The sequence below is a fragment of the Toxorhynchites rutilus genome, chromosome 2, assembly GCF_029784135.1.
Source record: "Toxorhynchites rutilus septentrionalis strain SRP chromosome 2, ASM2978413v1, whole genome shotgun sequence".
NCBI lineage: Eukaryota > Metazoa > Arthropoda > Insecta > Diptera > Culicidae > Toxorhynchites > Toxorhynchites rutilus.
Window position 1 is genome coordinate 317,852,105 of NC_073745.1, and position 14,217 is coordinate 317,866,321.

A 14,217-nucleotide genomic window follows, 5' to 3' on the forward strand; every position below is an offset into this window, starting at 1 on the left:
TGTTGTAATCCTTCTCCATCTGGTTCTATAGTTATGAAATGCAGTGTATTAAGAGACTATGTACTATAAAGTGTCCACATAGACTTTAAGAGGGGAGAGGGGGGATAATTGCAAATTGTATGTGATTGGATTGCTCAGATTTTGAATGATAAAAAATCGAACAAATTCATGTAATACAACTGCAAGAAAAAGCTGTTCACTAATGGCTTTTTTTTGGCTAACATTTCTACTATTTTGTTATTTGTCAATAAGAACAAGAGATTCTATGGAGGAGGCATCCAAAATGTTCATTTATTTGAGCATTTTATATTCAAACGAAAGATTCGTTATTGTCTTCGAAACGTAGTCACTGACACAAACGAAAATGACGAGGTGAAAAAATGTGCAGATGACGGGTATTAGTAATCAACTGATATCTGTTATCTGTACCCTCCTATCCCTCCTTTGACTCCACTTTTTGGGTGATGGTACGGAACACTTAATTTTTGGTGGGATAAAAGGAATAATATTTTTAATTCAATTTTGCGAACGTCCTTGTGCTTGCCAAGGACCCATTCAAGTAATCTAGATATGTAAATTATGTAAATTCGTTGAATTTGGGGAAAATACTGCTATCAAAGAATGAGTTACATGTTAATTTGTTTTAAAAGTTTGTGTTTAAAAAGAAATAACGAAAACGTTACAGCGAGTCTACTATCAATAAACCAATATATGTACAGAACCAAGAGAACCAATCCACAACTTTTGTTGAGGTCTGAGTTTGCTGAAGCATTAAGATGAATTTAGTCAGTGCAATACATTTTAGATTTTCTGTCCATGTGTACATTTCGTGGTTTAATTTCAAAGTGACCAACAAAACCTTTTAAAAATTTGCAATGGTAACGCTCCTCTGCTTCAACATTCATTTCAGAATTAATACAATCGAAAAAAAATCCCTCGAACAGGACATACCCAAGGATTAAAACAGAGAGGATCAATTTACACACGTTTCAGCACGCCGTCATGAAGACGATTCGAAGGTTACGGCGCCTAGAGAAGTCAAGCTCAACTCGCATCTCAACACCGCGTGCTCTCCCATCCGAGAAACGTTTATCATAATTTATTTTCAATTTTCATCTGCGAATTAAAACTCCCCTCATTTTCAATTCTTCAATGAACATATCACAGCCGATGTTAGGGTTACAAAATACAACTCGCGAGCCATGCTCCGATTGCGGGCTGTGGTCCGTCTCGTGGTCGACATTGAAAAACGTGGTTTAAAATGAACGGAAGGATAGCACAAAATAAAAAAAAATATGAACGATGGCCACGATAGGCACCCTCACTTACATGCGACTACTAGTGCCTCAGATAAACATGGTTCGGGGCGAGGTGCAGCAAATGATTGATTTAGGCGATAAGAACCGTGAGACTTTCGCAATCATAGTTCAACCTCCATCAGCAACTGTGTCACACTTTTCCCCATATTGGAAATGAGATATCCACCGGAACCAATGTGGCTTTGAAACAACAGCGGATACGTCAATACGTTCATCGATTGCTAAATCTTGACCGCGGAATAAATCGTTCCCAAGTGTTGGGTATACCTATGAGCACGAATAATCAGAAACAGATGAAACTGTTACAAAAGAATCGTCAGATTGATCTTTTTTTTTACACCTACTCAGAAATCATAGTTTCTCATTGAGGAAAACGGACAATATCCATTTCCAACGGATAATGCAAGAAGGAATACTATCGTGTGAATCTCCCCGCTCGAAACGGTGATTATCATAGAGTTTATGATACCTTTTTTGCGCTTGCATAGCATGTAATGTACAGACTCACAATCTTATTAAAAGCCGACGCCACCGTGGAACTCAAGACTGCATTAAATGACACGGTGGCGTCGGCTTTTAATAAGATTGTTCTATCATAACCAAGTGTTTTTGCTCTATTTGACGACAAAAAGTGATAATAAATTTATTATATAATAAAGGAACACCGCATCCCGCTTATTTTCAATTATAGCCTTCTATCAATGGACGATTTTTATGGACAGCAGTGGTATAGCATCTTGTAACATTGTCTCTCCATTGTATGATCTTTCAGTATTGTTGAATTTATATGGCTCTACTCGAATAGCAGTCGCCTAGCGTGGTATTAGCGTGTCTGGGACATCAATTATTTAATTTTCATCTCTTCGTAAGGGTGGGTTTAGACTAGTATATTCATGTGAAGAAATATTATGAGATTTATAGAAATCGCATCAACCGTTTACTCTAGCGTGAACTTCTATAGTGAATATATTCATATTTAAGGTGAATTTATTCACCTGAAGTAGAACTGCATCCAACTTTAGTGATTTCTCACCAGTGAGAAATTCACAAGCGTGCTCATATGCTGAATTTATTCAAGTTATATATACCTCGAATAAGTATATCATATTTATTCTCACCCGTTTACATCTATTTTCACGTGAATAAATCCATCTATAGCTATAGATCTCTCTAATGTAAACCCGCCATAAGAGTAGTAATATTCTGGGACAGCATTTTGGAAAGATGTTTTTCAAACATTCAGCATTCCCATTAGGTTTCCTGGTTGATTTTGCGTAATCCTCTGTTCACAAAGCGAAAGTAACGCGAGAGTAAGGGCAGCAGAAACCATTTGCCATAGCAATTTACTCAGAAGGAGTCCTGTTATTCGTAAATTCAGCGCTAACCTTTCAATATATCCGGTGCTTAGAGTTGGTTTGAAACGATTTGTTTTCATTCACATTCTAAATTATATTTCTATATATAAAAATCTTGTGTCACGGTTTTTGTGGTCGAACAACTCCGAAACGGCACGACCGATTTTGATGATACAGTGATTTGCCTCTAAGTGGACATATCGAGACATCACTCAGTATCACATTAGAGGCGACTGTGACCTGTAAATGGACATATCAGCAAACACAACACAATGTGAGAAACAAATTAAAACAGAAAAATCATAGAAAATCTAACAAATAACAATTAGAAAAGAGTGCAAAATACATAATCTATTAAAACGGTTGTAAAATTGTTGGAAATACCCCCTAAAAATTTATTGTGTTGTAGGAACTTGCAGAGCTGAAATCCATCACCGTCAATGTCACAAAAAAGCTGACCATAGTCACTCAATTCCTCTCACGGCACGTGAGATCCAAAAATTTAGTAGTGATACTCACTCTTTTGTTTCTGACACCTAACCAAATGACGGTTGGTTCTAATGCCTCTCACTGCCGATCGCTCTGTTTACAACTTTACGTTACGAGAGCGGTGGTTGTGGCGTATGATGGTAGTAGAAATGTGAGTGATCAGACATTTCCAATCATTTTTGACAATCGCGACGGTTGTTTAAATTTGTTCGTTGAAGTAGAAGTTGTTGCTGTTGTTAGAGATGTCTAAATTTTTCGTTTATTTGATTATCGATTAATCGTGGGGCCAATATTCGATTCATTCGAACAATTGTCTTTCAGTATTCGATTAATCGAACGAGTATTTATTTCTTGTAGTTAGAATGAACAGACATTTATAATTAAAAATATTATGGTGTCATAATTTCAAAAATCACATAAAATATAATTTTAAAATAAACACGGTGCAGCATAATGGTTTTTGAATGAAATGGTATTTAAGTATATTGATAAAATTATCATTTCATGATTATATGCGGATCATGAAAACTATCCGGTTAAAAACCGACAAGGCGTGTTCTTTTTATTTAGAGTTAATCATTACCAGAACTATTGAAGTTTAGTTAATAAACGTGAGATGAACACACAAATTTAAAATTCAACTCGATGTGGTAATTACTGCTGATGGTCCTGATTTCCACCTTCCGGTTCGCGGGCGTTGTGAAGTTCATTATATCATTGCGTAGCCGTTTCGCGCCCGATTGGTAGTTTCCGCAGCAGACACATGATGCGAGTTTTCTTACTGGCCTGGAAGGACCGTATAACATGTGGGAAGTCTCCCTGGGAGCAAAGATTAATCAGATGCGTAACTTGCGTTTTGTGGCAGTCCAGTTTGGACAGCTGGCGCGGTCGGTAGCGGTCAACACAGAGAGACATAGTACACAAAACTATTTGATGTATAATGTATACAAAAATACTTGGTGACTTGTCATTTTCGTGTTGGCCTTTGTCAGAGTAAATGTCATCATCTCCAGAGATGCCAGATGATTTTTTGTGAAAGTCTTCGACAAAAAACTGAAATGTTGATGTGTATAAATGGCAGATATTTTTGTAACCGCGAAAATAGCAAAGTAATGTATGAAAAAAGGGGTTGTTAGCGCAGGGAATCAAGTCATAAAGAGTAGAAATACCATATCCCTGCAGTCTGCAACTGAAAATATAAGTCTGCAACAGAATAGACAGGACACTAAATATCAGTAAAATTGCGAACATGTCTGCTGATTTAGTATCCTTGCAATGATGAGAAACAAATTTGGTTAAAAAATCGAAGTCGAACGGGTTACAAAATGCATCATTTTGCTAATTTCAAACCCGATCGGGAGCCGGAATAGAGGGGATACGCAAGGCGTGTTATTCCACAAACTAAGCACTAATAAAAATGACACGTGTATTACTACGTATAGTCGGCGAAGTGCCGCTAAAAACGTTAAGGCCGTCTGAAAAGTTGAAAAGAAAATACATGCCTGAAAACACAATATTCTTCAAATTGTATTTAAAATGAAACTGTATATTCACATCTGGCATCCCTAGTCACGAAGAACGAACACAAAGAGGCGAATGTTGTGAATATCGCCAAACACCAAACCATCAACTAGACTTTTGAGTGTCGCACTATTCTGACATTTCAGCGACAGGACACTCACCAAGGAGCTCGGATTTCTACTGTCAAGTAGAAGCTCACCATGTGTTAGTGTTGTGATAATACTCTTCTCACACTATTGGACTGGCTTTGGGATGGTCACCAAAGATAATCGTAGCACAAAATTTGTTGATTATCTTTGTGTGAGTACCATCACTTGATTCTCACGACAAATCGCAGCTCTGGGAACTTGTACAAAGGACGTTTATAAAAACGTCCGAGTAGAGGATCAAATGTCCAATTATTCGTGTCGCATTACAGGTATATCTAATTAGCTAAATGTCCATTTAGAGGCGAATCATAGTATTATACACAAACAATTTAGTAGGAATGAGAATAGGTCATAAAATATATATTATACCGCTAGGGTACCGATTATCTAATAGTTAAAGTAAGGACAAAAACAAGGAAAAATAAAGTTAGGACAAAAACAAGTTAGGACAAAAACAACTACAGGGTGGGCCATTTAAAGTGGAAGGATTTGTTTTTGCAATAGCAAAGTAAAGAAGTGGAATTTTAAAATATTTTTTTTGAAATTCATTTATTTTGGTCCAAGGAGATTTGTTCTAACTACTTTTTGATTATGATATCTCGTAAATGACCACCTCTGGCCTTGACCGCAAAATGTGCCCTTTTTTCGGCATTTTCCATCACTTTGCCCAATGTTTCGGCCGATATGGCAGCAATTTCTTGTCGGATATTGTCTTTCAGCGCAGCCAGGGTCCTTGGTTTACCAGTGTATACCTTGGATTTTAAATATCCCCATAAAAAAAAGTCAGGAGGCGTCAAATCAGGTGATCTCGGTGGCCAGTCATAATCGCCGTTTTTCGATATTAATCTTCCGGGGAACATTTCGCGCAATAATTTGGTCGTGGCAGCCGCTGTATGGCATGTAGCGCCGTCCTGTTGGAACCAGTAATTGTCCAATTCATTTTCACGAACAAATGGTAATAAAAAATCGGTTATCATTGTCCGATAACGCTCCCCATTCGCGGTTACCGTTGCTCAATTTTCGTTTTCAAAGAAGTACGGGCCGATGACTATATCGGCATAAATGCCACACCACACAGTAACTTTTTGGTCGTAAAGAGGTTGCGTTTCGATGAATTGAGGGTTTTCAGTAGCATAAAACCGACAATTTTGTTTATTCACTCCTCCATTCAAGTTGAAATGCGCCTCATAAGACATTATGATTTTTTGCCAAAAGCCACGTTCATTTTTGGCCATTTCGATGGTCCATTTCGCAAAATCAAGTCGACGTGGTAAGTCAGATGGGTTAAGTTGTTGAGCCATTTGAATTTTATACGGAAACATTTTCAAATCAACACGAATTATGCGTCGGAGAGTGGTTCGAGCGATGCCTAACTCTTGCGAACGATGGCGACCTGATGTCGATGGAGTCTCTGCAACACTGGCTCGAATTGCATCAATATTCTCGTCGAAACGTCTTGGTCGTTGTCTGGACAGATGACTGGCATTACCAACACTACCAGACGATATAAATTTGGCATATAATCGACTTATAGTGTTGTCTCCAGGCGATGTTTTAACTTTATTTTTATTTTTCCACGCACGTTTAGTTAACACAATTGAGAAGTTATTTTGAATGTACAGCTGAACAATTTCAGCGCGTTGTTTAGGTGTGTATTGTTCCATGGTTAAAATTGTACTGAAATGACGCTTCCAACGCGGTATGACATTTGTTAATCTGACATCTCTGTCAAAAGTTATGGGGTTGCCAGATGCTTCCACTTTAAATGGCCCACCCTGTAGATGTGTTAATACAAAATAACTAACAATCTGAAAGAAAATATTAAAACGGAAACTTTAATGGAGAAATATCGACTCTTATAACTAATATGTTTAATTGAGGTTAGCATGATTACGGCAAAAGGTGGAGGAATATTTAATCCATTGCACAATGGTCCAGGAGATGCATTTATTTTATTATTTTATTGTCGAACTATGTTTACCTCTATCTCTAAAGATAAGAAAGTTATATATTTTATTTCATCGACAATTTTGGTCGCCCTATTTTTGATAACATAAAAATGAGCCTTGATAACATAAATTTTGTCTAGAGAATAACTGTCGAGTTCTAAATGCTAATTTCCACTTAAATGCATCTCCTGGAGCATTGTGCATTGCGTTTGTGGGTGACACTATCCTACCCCAGCTGGCGGGCGCCTAGGAATACCTACGCGGGCGACCGGTAGACCGCGGACTACCGTTTGGCCATCCCTGGTATAGACCATAGACTTGACGTAGCCCCACAGGAAATAGTCTAACGGCGTCAAATTGCCGAGGCCGAGGCGGTCAATTGACTGGGCCATTTCGTGAGATAACACACTCACCAAACTTGGTTTTCAATAAATCGACTGTTAAAAGCGCTGTGTTGCTTGTGGTGCCGTCCTGTTGATACCACATATTGTCCAATTCACAGTATTGGATTCGATTCCCATTCACAGTAACGTGCTGGTCTCGCGGTCTTCATCACGGAAGAAGTACGGCCCAATGACGCCGCCGGACCATAAACCGCACCAAACCTTATTTTATTCGGGATGGATTGCTGCCTGACCAATAACGAATATTTTGCTTATCGACGAAGCTATTAACACTTTCGTTGCCCAGTGCGATTTGGTCGAGTTTCTTGCGGGGGCCAAATTCAACTGGAAAATAAGAGAAATAAGCGAGCAACGATAATAATCAATTCGGGTTCGATTCAGGACTACTTTTCTGTTTAATCCGAATAAAATCAACCGACTGCTGATTAGAAAACTTATGCTTTCTATACTATAATCGATGACGATGAATAACTACAATTTTATTGGAGACAATGGAGTATTCTGTTTAATCGATTGCGAAGATTCGGTGAATATATCATACCAATAACATATGTCACTTTTGTGTGAAAATAATCGTCATAAACTATATCACATTTGGCAACTCCGACTTTTCACGTAATTCGTTTTCATTGTTCTTTACGCTCGGTAGATAAGCAGCTAAAAGAAGAGGCAAGCTGCAAGTTTTTTTTTCTGAGAATGATAATAATAATTGCGCCACTCGAATAGGCCCCTGTTTGTTCCAAAAAGTGTTTTTCTTAGATGCACATGTGTTTTTTTTCATCCTCAAAATGTTCACCGGACGGCATAATAGTAAATCTGCAAGACTGATTTGGGGTGGAATCGCTCTATACGGGAGTTGTAAAAATAAAAGTAATTGGCCATTTTGAACTTGGGTTCTTCATTATCTAATGTGTTCTACTTGTTAGACCTTTTCATTTGATATCCATATTGATTGGGTTTTGAAAAAAAAATATATCGCCATTTTGGATTTGCATTTTCACAAATAAGTATGTTCTACTAGTCCAGCCTTTTCGTTCGATACCCATATTGATGAACAGAAAAAAATGTCGCCATTTTGAATTTGCATTTTCATGAATAACTGTGTTCTACTAGTCAAGCCATTTCATTCAATACCCATATTGATGGGGTTTTGATAAAATATGTAGTCCGCCATTTTGTAGCGGCCGTCATCTTGGATTTTCGAGATCATGGAATACGCAGTTTTATAACGATAGCAGAGATTACGGCGTGTTTTAAATTTTAGATCAATCGATCATCAAAGGGATTTAAATTTCTATTGATGTGGTACAACCCTACAGATAAACATACAAACATATTTTCAATAGGTCATCATGCTAAAAACCGTTTAAAAGTATTGTATAGAAACTATATTTTTTTATGTTTTAGATTTTTTGATTATTCTACATATCCCATATTTACATTTAAGTGCCTATTCTATCAAATTCCGTTTGAAAATCCTATTCGAATTCAACGAGAAAAGTGTCACCCAGATCTGGGTGACGGGGCGTTTAAAATGTTAAGCCAGAAATGAGCCTCATCGCTGAAGATGATTTTTCGATGAAACCTCGACCATTTTCAAGTTGTTGCTCAGCCCAATTCACGAAAATACGACGCTTCTGGTGGTCAAGCGGCTTCACTTCTTGCGTCAATTTTATCTTGTAAATTCGCCACAACGACGTCACAGAGATGCTCAACGCTTGAGAAGACGTGTGAGAGACTGATTTGGGTCTCACTCAATTGATGCGCTAGCGGCAGCAATACTTTCGACACTAAGGGCACTTCTTTGTCTCACTGACACGGGAATTACAATTTTTTTTTCAAATTCAATTTTTTTCACTAGACGCTCGATTGTTGATCTGGCAGTACGATTATGACGACCATAAATTGGACGCAGCGCTCTTAAAGTTGAGGCCATTGACTCCGAATTGCGGTAGTAAATTTTAATAATTTCGACTCCGATGGATCGGTTGGATCGTATACCTTACCTTACTGAAGAGAAATGTCAAAAGAGCGGGAAAAAATATGGCGTCGTTTGCTGTCCCTATCGGTCTACTTTTGTAGCGTCTCTATTGAAATACCTTTCACAGCATTGAAGAGAGGATATATTGAGTATTTTTATTGAATTGTTTTTCACCTTAATTTAATTGTTTTCAATAGTTTGCTATCATGACGAAATATTGTACACCTGACATTGAAAAGCCTTAGGTCTTAAGTTGCACAATACAGAAATAAATGAAATAAAATGATTGCATTAAGTTGAGCACTTTGTAAACTATATATGGGTAGTAGGGCCAAATTGGTCATGGGGGGCAAAGTGGTCAACTGCTTGTTTGGTAGTATAACTATTGACTATGGATTTATCTATTTATTTACAATGATTCAACATCCAATTCAGAGATTAGGCATGGCTGCAGTTTTCCAACTCCCGGCTGCACCGATTCTTCCCAAGTCCTGCTCCACCTGGTCCAAACACCTCGCTCGCTGGGCTCCTCTCCTTCTTGTTCCTACCGGATTCGATGCGAACACCATTTTTGCAAGGCTGCTGTCCGACAATCTTGCAACATGCCCTGCACATCGCATTCATCCAACCTTGGCGACTTTCTGGATGTTGGGTTCGCCGTAGAGTTGCGCCAGTTCGTGGTTCATTCTCCTTCTCCATACTCCGTTTCCGTGTACACCACCGTATATTGTTCTGAGCACTCGGCGTTCGAAAACATCAAGCGCTTGTGAGTCCTCTTCAAGCATCGCCCATGCTTCGTGCCCGTAGAGAACAACCGGTCGAATTAGGGATTTGTACATGGTACATTTCGTACGGAGTCGGAGTTTGTTGGACCTCATGGATTTGCGGAGCCCATAGTAGGCACGACTTCCATTGACTATGCGTATTCGAATTTCACGACTGTTGTTGTTGTCAGTTGTTAGCAACGAGCCAAGGTAGACAATTTCCTCTACCACCTCGAGCTCGTCGCCGTCGATTACAACACTAGACCAAGAAGAAGAAAAATTCTGTTGCGATCAGTCCCTCCTGCTAGCATGTATTTAGTCTTAGACGCATTGATCCCAAGCCCAATCAGCCCTGCTTCGTGTTTCAATCGGGTATACAAGTCGGCTACCGTCGCTGGGTTCTTCCGATTATATCCACGTCGTCGGCGAAGCAGATAAATTGACTAGACTTGTTGAAAATTGTGCCCCGCATGATGAAGCCAGCTCTCCGCATAACACCTTCCAGCGCTACGTTGAAGAGCAAACAGGAGAGTCTATCGTCTTGTCGAAGTCCCCTGTGAGCAGACTTCCTGTGCGTGCGCTTTATTTTCAAGAGACGAGTATCGATTTTCTCTTCCTCACAACCCTAACATGTGCAAGCGGTGTGATCGGGCTATAGCACACGGGCTTGGGATTGACTCTTTCTCTTTTCTTTCGTAAAATATTAAGAGGTGTTCAGACTTCCTGTGCGCGCGCGCCTAAATTTCGAGAGACGTGTATTGATTTTTCCTTCTTCTTCATGAGCAAGCGATGAGACCGGGCTTTAGCACACGAGCCTGGGCTCGGTTCCTTTCGTTAAATATTGAGATGCGCTCAAGAATACCTCGTTGCACCTCACATGAGCGATGCACATGTGTTGGTTGGTGCTCGCGAGACTTTCTCGTGTACCTGCCTCAAAGTGACATTTGGTGCTGTCGGGGGGAAGTTGTGCTTCTGGTGTTAAAATTTTAATCGTCGTAATATGGGACGTAGAACAATTGTGATGAAGAACTGTTTCACATAAATATCGCTGCTAAAGTCATCCAATCAATTCATTCATTTGTTGCACACAGCGCGCAATCATTGTGTGAGATACGTGGCTGATTAGGGCATAGCACATTGTCTCATAACATAACACATGTGCATCGTTCGCATCGAAACATGACGAGGCATTCCTACCCGCATCACAAAATTTTACGTAAGAGAAGAGAAAGAGCCAATCCCAAGCTCGCGTGCTAAAGCCCGGTCTCATCGCTTGCACATGAAAGAGTTGTGAGGAAGAAAAAATCGATACCCGTCTCTAGAAATTTAAGCGCGCACTGGATGTCTGCTCTCTCAGTTGCGTTCTGCCTCGCTCATTTGTTGCAGACAGCTCCCAATGACTTTTTTGAGATGCGAGACTACATAACGCAAAGTGCATCTCTTTTGCATGCTGTGCGAGATCTCGGAAAGTCTACTTTTAACACATTTCGGCTGGTTCGTCACTTTTACTTCCATTTTTTGGAAGAATATCGGGAGTGAGAATTTAACTCTTGATCTCTGCGTGAGAGGTATGGATGTTACCACTACCCCAGATCGCCTCCATCTTAACCATGCCTTTTTGAGAAAATTCTCACCAAATCATAAAAATCCCATCTCCAAAGCTGCGGGTCCAAAAACTAATGTAGAACCTAATCCCATGGGTTTCACTATTTCAAGCAAACTTCTCCGATGAAAAGAAATTCAACTTGAATAGAAATTTTTCATACTGGAAGGATTTACGGAACGTTTCATGTAATTTTTCAACTCGTAACTTTGCAGGCGGCAGTGAGGTTTGAGGACATTTTCAAATGGCCTGATTCAGATAGTTTTTCATCAACATGAGTGAACAGTCAGAAGTGCAACGAAGTACTTCAGAATCATTTACTGCTGTTTTTGCTTCAAAAACACCATGGTATTTGGGTAATTCGGCATCAATTTATAAAATCCGGAAAGTTATGGCATGGTTTCATTGGGCTTCAGATTCTGAACTGGTCAGCTTGTTTACTAGATCAAAACCACCCCAAGAACTTATGAGGAGTATTCGTACGATGCGTAGATGCAGCTTACAAGCAGTATGAGTGATTTGAAGTGCTTAAACGAGTAGTATCCTCTCTAGCTAGTTTGGGAATGTATTTTATCCTTAAAACAACTAGCTGCTACTAACGAAGTTAACCTATACTGGGTGCCTGGTCACTGCGGTATAGAAGGTAATGAAAAAGCCGATCTCTTAGCAAGATTAGGATCTTTAACTAAAATCGTCGGGCCTGAGCCATTTTGTGGATTATCTACATCATGCATGAAATCGGAGCTCAAAACCTGGGAAATATCAATGATTGAAGCCAACTGGAGGGCTTTATCAACGCCAAGACAATCCAAATTATTCATTACAGCTTGTAACAGAATAACACGCAACCTACTCAGCTTGAATAAGGCAGATTTGAGTACATTAACCGGTCTATTGACCGGACACTGTCCGAGCAGGTATCACCTTAAAAAAATCGGAAAACTGGCAGATGATAACTGTCGTTTCTGCAATTTCGAAGCTGAGACTTCGGAACATTTACTGTGTCAATGCAGTACACTAGTTCAGCGAAGACGGCGAATTCTTGGAAAGGGTATTCTTATGCCTAACGAGATTTGATCTGCTGAACCAAAACAGGTAAGGAACTCCATGAAGGAAGTCATACCTTCGTGGGGGGATATGCAAAGTCCTGGTGCGACTATCACTTATTCCCTGAGTGATGGAACGAACTGACACTACATACATAGCAAACTGGAGTGCACTACAATAGATCACACTAATAGTCGCAGTGGTACAATGCTCCTACAGAAGAAGAAAATCCTCTGCGTAGACCGAGATACACACTAAAACATGGCACAACTTGATCGAAACCACTCCGAATGGGTTATTTGAAATGATTGAGAACTAAATATGATCTACGAGCTAGAAACTTATTGTAATTCATGTGAAATTTATATTGATGTTGTAAAGGAGTGAGAGTTTTTCCATCTGGTTCTATAGTTATGAAACACTGGAATGTGTTTTGAATAAATATTGCGCTTCTGGACACAACAATGAAGTTCAAATGGCCAATTGTATCTCTGAAAACTCCGAAAAATAAGTGGTTCTATAGTTGTGAAGCGCAGTGTAGCACTAAACTTCAAGTTCGTTTGTTTTCGAAATCATAAAAATCGCATGATAGGATTTGGTTCTGATTATATGGTGGTCACTTCCCTCGGATATCTGATCCGGAACATAACTAGATTACATCAATGAAGCCATATAGGCTTCAACTCATCAGAAATAAGCTAGTTATGGAAGATCATGAAGTTTGATACTGCAAGCGGTGGGTTTTGTGTATTATTGGGTTCTGCAATCTATGGCCCCTGAACTTGTTCCGGCCATATCTCCGGAACCCGTGGACCGATTCTGACAAAATTGGTAAGGGTTCTAGGTTCTTTCAAATGAATCTTGTCACGTCCAATTCGGTTCTTAATGGCGATGTTACATTTGATGTGACGGATTGTTCTTGAAGTTCTTGAGTATTGTATAATATTGCATGACCATTGAAATCATTATCTCTCAATTTAAAAAATTAGATATTAATATTAAAAAATTAAAAATTATACTTGTAATAATCGGATCGTTTCTGAATTTAACAGACTGTTTTTTTTATCCAAAATATATATTTTATTAAGACTCATATGGCGTCAGCCTAACGGGGCCGGGAGTTCAATATTTCGACAATGTTTGCTTACAACTATGTTAGTAATATGTAACCGATTACTCGCGGTTGGCTCGAGGTTAGTATTACAAGTGTTCTCATTATTGGTATGTTGCAGTCTTCGATGCTTTTTACGTGTGCCCGACACGGGATACTTCCTATTGGGATGCAGCTGACCATTAATCAGCAACGCCCCCCTAGTCTGTACCCCATATCTAGCGTGGTGCGTCTTTCTCGACTCGAGGAATCCAGGATAGAATGGTCACTAGCCGGCGCAATCATCAGCTCGTGTAGAGTTGTCATGAGCAGTACAACCTTTGGCTCTTGTTGAATGATCAGTGGACTGCACAACCTTCGGCCCGTGCATCTGTAAAGAGTATGTGTATGTATTGCCGCGACTAAGTAAAAGTTTATCGATCGGATAGGAGGGATATGAAACGGGGACACAACGAAGGAAACATCATTAAACGTCGACATCGGCGTTTCTGAGGAACAGGTATAGATGAAGCAGAAGATCAGGAT